Source organism: Engraulis encrasicolus, chromosome 20 (assembly GCF_034702125.1).
Source record: "Engraulis encrasicolus isolate BLACKSEA-1 chromosome 20, IST_EnEncr_1.0, whole genome shotgun sequence".
Taxonomy (NCBI): domain Eukaryota; kingdom Metazoa; phylum Chordata; class Actinopteri; order Clupeiformes; family Engraulidae; genus Engraulis; species Engraulis encrasicolus.
This window is the reverse complement of record NC_085876.1, coordinates 36,515,088-36,523,103: the sequence shown is the minus strand read 5'-3', so window position 1 is coordinate 36,523,103 and position 8,016 is coordinate 36,515,088.

The window sequence follows — 8,016 nt, the reverse complement described above, 5'->3', positions numbered from 1 at the left end:
TCTCTCTCTCTCTCTCTCTCTCTCTCTCTCTCTCTCTCTCTCTCTCTCTCTCTCTCTCTCTCCCTGTGCCCGGGACAACATACCCCTTTGTCCCCCAATGCTAGCTTCCCTGCACCCACATACTGTACACATACTGTGCACATGCACACACACATTCCAATCTCTCTCTCTCTGTCTGTCTGTCTGTCTGTCTGCCCCCCCCCCCCCCCCCCCCCACACACACACACACATACACACTCACACACACACACACACATACACACACACTGATGCAAACCACCTTTTAAGAATCACAGGACTAGTTGCCCACCGCACTATGATGGGAAAAGACCATGAATAGATTGCTTCCACATTTCCATTTAGCCAGAGAGGACCCCCTAAAAAAACCTTTTGGGTTTTCAATTTCATCAGAAGTACAAAAAGGTTTTCCACGTAGCTCTGAAATTCAAAGGGATTAAAATGGGAGGATGGCTGAATTCAGCTGTTGGAAATTACATTTAAATGACAATGTACGAGTTTGTGACATCAAATGGAAATGAGAAGAAAAAAAACCTTCCTGTACCCTGAAGACATTCATTGAAGTTTTTGTCCAATGGAAATTTCCCATAGAAAGAGACAAGTTTGGGTTTCAATTTTCTCTTGGTGCTGGTATGCAAAACATTATTTCTTCCCTTTTGACTGAATGCATGACAAAAACATGTGCAAGCCCTCGGATCAAACTCACAAACACAAAGCTTCATCGCTCTCTCTCAAACAGAAAGAAACTTCAGTCATTACTTGTGTTTGTCTGTTCCTGTTGCTGAAGTGGTTGGCCTACCTGATCCCTGGCTTCTGTCATTGTGAGAAAAGTCAACCCAAACGTAAACAAAGTAGTCACATTTCATATAGGCCTACCCGTTTTGTTGTATTTTTCATTATAAATTATGCCGTTATAGAAATAAGTAGGCCAACCGATGGACATTGTGAGCATTTTATGAGCAAATATTTATTTAGGACGGCAAACACCCAAAAAACACATTCACCTCCTTCCCTCAAACAGTAATGAAGCTGGAGGAATGCCACCTGCTTCAGTGTTTCCTTGCGTGATCTGTCTGTGGTTCTAAAATGGTACCTGTTCATCAACACCTGGTATTGTGGCAGCAGATACTCATTTGGATTAGCAACAGCAAAGGCCTTGAAAGTTTAGCTGAAAAACTGAAACTGAAACTTGGACATGCATCACTGACCCATTGCTGGATATAAAATGTCCCTGCTTTTACTCAAAAAAAATATTCTTTTGGTTGATTTCAGCTGATACAGCGACAACGATACATGCTTTATGATTTGCATATAAACACCAAAATAGATTTAATGATTACTACAAAATGCGCTTGCTTTTTAGATAGCAACTTCAAAATTAGGCTCACACTCAACTTAACCATGCTGAGCAGCTTGCAAGACAAGTGTAGTCTCACATCCGTCCTTCAAACAGAAAGAAAACTACAAGAAGTAGGTGGCGTGAATGCTAACAGCTCCAGTTATGTGTGCTGTCCATGGTGCTGAAATGGTGGGCACTCGTTCCCTGGCTTCTGAGCAATACACAGGTCTCACGTTTACACACATTTGCGCTGTGAGGAGAGGCAAGATGCTAAGCCAATCACATGAGCACATTTTTTGAGTGACCAAAAGTCAGAGGTTTAAGAGGGCGCAGCCAGGGGTGCGCAGCCAGGAAATGTTTACAAACAGGAAACCCATGTACACACATGCATCACAAAGCAACGAATTACTCACATATTATGTTGCACTATTTTTATTGAGGTTTTTTTTTAATTATTGCAAACAAAGATAGAAGTAAGGTATTAAATTGCACACCTATTAGATTCACCCCTGAGACTAGCATATCATGCATCCCCTGTGAAACACCAGCCTTTCAATGTCTTTCTAGTATAAAAATCATTATTTCACACACAGTAAATGGCTCCACCATATATGAGAATAATAGGATGATAGTGACTGTAGGAAAGTGCACCAGTCCAACCACTCAGTTGGTGGTTTCAATCGCGGCAGTGTTTTATAAGACCTATGGGGCTAAAGTCTTAAGTACAAAGGTCTGTGACTCATCCAGATGACACGTAAAATTATACAAGTACATCCCATTTCTTGGTGTCTACTTAATGACACAGAGAACATACTGTGTAGTTTTCTAGAACAATGGCAATTTGGGAATGAGAACCAGCAACCTCATACCAGCTCTTTCAGATCGCCTACTCTAAGCCTAATACTGCTATATTTATTACAACATCTTATAACATTTCATACTGTAACATTGGGAGCATCTAGAATTCTGGCCTGACCATGACTTTTACAGTAACCGGCATCCAATAAATAGGCCTACCCCTACCACATAGACAACCACAAAGAAAAGGACATTGATATACTCACCATGTGCTATGGATGTGACATTGTACTAGAAAATCTCTCTCTCTCTCTCTCTCTCTCTCTCTCTCTCTCTCTCTCTCTCTCTCTCTCTCTCTCTCTCTCTGGGTTATCATGCCTTTCCTTTGGTGTTTGGGCTGTGGGGGTTGCTGAAACAGGCAGTCCAGTGAGATTGTTGCCCCTGATGCATATTCTACAGGTAACCAACTCAGCTACTACAGGTTGCAGTTTCATGTAAGCGTTGAACATATAAATGTACGATTTTTATATTCTTTAATAATGTGTTGCTGTTGATCTACAACTCAATTAGTCTATGAGTACAAAAAGAAACACCAAAACACTAACGAAATAATGAAACTCAACATTTCGCCTACTGACCTAAAGACCTGACCTTTATTTTAAATAACCCACACATGACACACATGGTGAGACAAAGTTGACTGTTTAGGTTCCGTGCACAGGCATGCGCAAGCAACAGTCTCTCGAAGAGAAGCGCAAGGGGGGAAATGGGCATGTACAGTGGAAAAGTTGTGCCGTTTCCCAGGGGCAATGAGGTGGATTCTATGGGGTTGTAAAGCGGCGATGGCGACACCTCGACGTCTCAGTAACGCTGCTGCCCACCGCTCGCCCCCTCCGTCATCCCCCATCCGCATCCGTGTGAAACCCATCAGAACAAGTCTCACCGAAAGCGCAACAGCAAACAGATGTACAAACACAGAAGGTAAGAGATATCAAACTGGGCATATTCTTGGCTTTTCGGTTTAGTTGAAATTATTAGTCAGGCGTTGTAAGGTACGCTGTGTCTGCCTTGGTTGTTAAATGCACATAAAATGCAAATGAGAGGCGTTTGAGTGCGTGAATTGTTTGCTGACAGTTTTCCAGGTACACACATCCACTGGAGGCTGTTCATTTCCTTTTGCATTTAACGACTGTGCAAACCCGGTGTTCCATTTTATGTGCATACGTGGATTAATGTTTGCATTTCAGCGCAAGCAGAATGAATGAAATGTACGCCTTTTTATTGGTCGTTTATTGATTTGGCACGGGAACATATATCATCTGGCAACATGAAACGTGACAATAACGCGTTCAGCGTTACGTTCAAAAGCTTTACTTTTGTGTTTACTTGTAAGAAATAACAATGTTCTTAGAAGGTGTATTAGTTGTCTGTCGGCTTGAGACGCGTTTCCACTTCGCCGGTGCTTTCAACAATAGGATACATCTACATCCACACAAAATCTTTTTTACGCGTCCAAATCAACGACCTACAATGACAGGGAACAGCATATACACAAAAAGCAATCCAGTTTACGTGCGTACATAATCGCTACGTGTTGCAGGGGCGCCGAGGTACTAGTAAGGTGTTAAACTGAGAACAATCACACTCGCATGTGGTGGCAACGAGTCCGTGGCCGAAAGCACTTAACCTGAACTCCACTCACCCCTCGGCCATGTTATGTCTTTGGGTGACAGCTAGTTCTACTCATATAGCAACATTTATAGCTCATATGTTGTGTGTTTCTCCACTTGCAAAGACCGCGATGGATAGAAGGTTGTAGCTGAAGCGACCATGGACTCCTTGAGTAAGGCGCTCGCACATTTGTCAATGGCACTATCGTCATGCACACACACACACACACACACACACACACACACACACACACACACACACACACACACACACACACACACACACACACACACACACACACACACACACACACACACACACACACCACCTCAATGTCTTATGTGGGGGGGGGACTCATCCTTATTCACATCACACAGGCCGGCATGATGATGTGGAGACTATGCATTTTAATGTGTCTATGTGTTTGCAAACAGACGTGTGAAGAGGTATGCATGTGCATGAGCAGGTGTGTGCATGGATGCATGTGTGTGTTTATTTACATGTAAATGTGTATGCTATGCTTCATATACACACGGTACACACACCTACTACTGATTTCTGTTCCCAGCCATCAGGGGTGTCGTTCAGGGGCATAAAGTGGGACTGAGTCACCAGGGCCCCATGTAGGGGGCCCACACACCGTCTGATTAGTGTAGATATATGGCGGGGGGGGGTCCAATGGAGCTGATCATACATAGAGCCCACAATTTGCTGCTACGCCCCTGCTAGTCACACACCTGACCCTGTATGCGTTGCCCATTCATCCAGCCACTGGTCACCAGGGCCCCATGTATATAGGTGACCCACACACATTCAGTTATGTAGATATAATGGGGGTCTGGGGGCCCATTGGAGCTGACAGTACATAGGGCCCACAAATCCACACACCTGACCCTGTATGGGTGACCGCGATTTCCTCGGGTTACTGTTGTTCCTGGAATGACATCGCAAAGTTGGTCCTGGATCAACATCTGGTATGTGAGCCTATTCTAGGTCTGATTCCAAAAATTAATGGGCATGCCAAGTGCCGTCATGATGGTATACGGCTCTGGTTATGGCTAGGTAGGCTATTACAGTGGCTACTATGTGGAACTGTACCTAAACCAAAACTAATTCCTAAACATAACCTGTCAGTGAGAATGTGTGCACCAACCTAACAACATGCCAGATTATGCCTTTACCAAAACATATTCCTAAACTTAACCTGTCAGTGAATAATTGTATTTTGTAACAGCATGGCACGTCTGCATAACTGATCTTAATCCATAGGCTACAGAAGACGTTACTGGCGCGAAATCTGACATAGATAACCACTCAAACCAGATGTTGATCCAGGACCAACTTTGCGATGTCGTTCCAGCAACAACAGTAACCCGAGGAAACCCACTGTATGCGTTGCCCATTCATCCAACCACTGCCATGGCTCCTGCTTTACCTCCAATGGCACTGCTCGCTCGACTGCCTGAAACGCCACCCAGTGCCTGGGGCACATTGCCTGGTTAACACCAGACCTAATCACAAGGGAGATTCTTTCAGATCGAAACGATTGTGTAGAACTAAAGGCAGTATGGGAGTTCCCAGGCTATGTTGCACACAATGCATATCGTGTACTGTCTTTGGCCTTTCCATGACCAGCGTGACCGACCCCTAGCCTCCATCAGCCTCCCTGCCTGTCACGCCACATCTGTGTCTGTCCGTCTGTCAGGCGGGCGCTCTGCCCACTCTCACTCCTCCACAGCAGTTGACCTATGACCCCACGACAGCAGGAGGTCAGGATGTAGCCTCGGGTCCATTCCATGACCTTGAGAAGAGGGCTGAAGTCGGTCATGGGGATTCTACTATGACATTTGATCAACCGCATACTGTAAAACTAGCCTGGATTTTTACCAGACCACATTAATTAGTTCATAATTCAGTCTGGATCCTCGATGACCGGGAGCGCTTGCGTGGGAGGAATGAGCTCGGCTCTGGTTTGAAATTAGTGGTGACCAGTCGGTGACAATTGACGGTCATGACGTATGTTATTATGCACCCAAGTGAAATCGCTTATTGGCCGGCAGCCTGGAGGACGATCATTCGTGAATTACGAAGTAATTCGAAATGAATGGCTGGCCTGTCAGGCTACTGTACTGTAGGACTGGACCACTGTTTGTTATGTTGGTCATTTCCCTGTGATGCGATGACACTACTCTCCACACTGGATACACCAGGGCTGTACTCACCTCACTGCATGTTTACACTGAAGTGGCTAAGAGCGAATGTGTTCGGTCTGTGTGTGAATGACATTTGTGTGTGTGTGTGTGTGTGTGTGTGTGTGTGTGTGTGTGTGTGTGTGTGTGTGTGTGTGTGTGTGTGTGTGTGTGTGTGTGTGTGTGTGTGTGTGTGTGTGTGTGTGGGTGTGTGTGGGTGTGTGTGCGTGTGTGCACGTGACATGTATGTGTATGTGTTGTTACATATACGTCCTGTATGTGTATGTTTGTGTCTCCTTGTGAGGGTTTGAATGGTGGTGGACGTAGGTTAGCCATGTTTAACATTTTCGAGAGTAAGTACACAGAAGATGAGTACACACACATGCACGCATGCACGCATGCACACATGTACTATGCCTATGCACACACACAAACACACACAAGCAATTCTACACAACACTATACGCTGCCATGCATTGCAACCTCCATGTAGAAGGAAGCCATGGATGACTGGTGTTGCTTTCCCTGTTCCTCAGGGAGAGAGGCGAAAGGTCTCACCATCACCACCACAGCAGGAACGGAGCGTTCTTATTGGTCAAGGACCTGAGGAAGCCCAGGCAGACACAGCATTTGTATGCTGCTTGTTCACAGCAAAATGATAGCAGACACCTTTTCTCATCTCTTTTCTTCTCTTCTCTTCTCTTCTCTTCTCTTCTCTTCTCTTCTCTTTTCTTTTCTTCTCTTCTCTTTTCTTTTCTTCTCTTCTTCCCTCATCCTTAACATGGACAACCACCATCATCCAACCACCCCACCAGCACACACACACACACACGCACACACACACACACAAATACACGTACAGAAATACACGTACAGAAATACACGTACATACATGAAGGTATACACATACATACACACACACAGGCACGTATACATGCAGACACACACACACACACACACACACACACACACACACACACACACACACACACACACACACACACACACACACACACACACACACACACACACACACACACACAGACACACAGACATGCACATACCACCAACATGCTACAACATACGTACACACACACATACACGTACACTCTATCACACTCACAGACTTGCACCCAAATGCACACACATACGTGTCCTTCCTCACATACACTACACCAACCATCCACCATCCACCCGCCTCTTCTCATTCTGACTCTGTTCTCCACTTTGGAATCCACAGTTGCCATGGAGATGGAGAGGCACACACTCTTGCGCTCTCTATCTTTCTCTCTCTCTCTCTCTCTCTCTCTCTCTCTCTCTCTCCTTCTCCCCCCTCACCTCTCTCTCTCTTTCTCTTTTTCTCTCTTGCTCACACTCGTATACCCCCCCCCCCTCTTCCCCTTTTTCATACATGTCTCTCCACATCTGTGTGGAAGTGGGACGTGACATCAGTACGGGGGTTCTTGCTGTCGGGCTCACTCACTGAAGGATGACACCATGATGCTGGCTGTATGTCTGTCTTATTGACAAGGCAAAATGGCTGTTCTGTCAAGAGTATTTGAAAAGAATGAAATAGTAATGTGCGTGTGTGTGTGTGTGTGTGTGTGTGTGTGTGTGTGTGTGTGTGTGTGTGTGTGTGTGTGTGTGTGTGTGTGTGTGTGTGTGTGTGTGTGTGTGCGCGCGTGCGCGTGTGTGCGTGTGCGTGTGTGTGTGTGTGTTTCTGTTTGTGTCCATTTGTATGTTTATTTTCTCTCAGGGCCAAAGCAGGGATTGCTGCCATGAGCGTCCACTGAGAACCTATAGAGGAAGCAGAGAAGAGCTGAAAAAAATCCCTCCCACCTACGGGCAGAAAATAGGGAGTCACAGAGAGGAGAGAGGAGGGAGAGCAAGAGAGAGAGAGAGAGAGAGAGAGAGAGAACGAGACGGAGGACAGTCGATGGATACAACCTGGACACAAGAGAAGGCATACTCTTCAGCTAAAGGACAGCGGACTGTTGAACC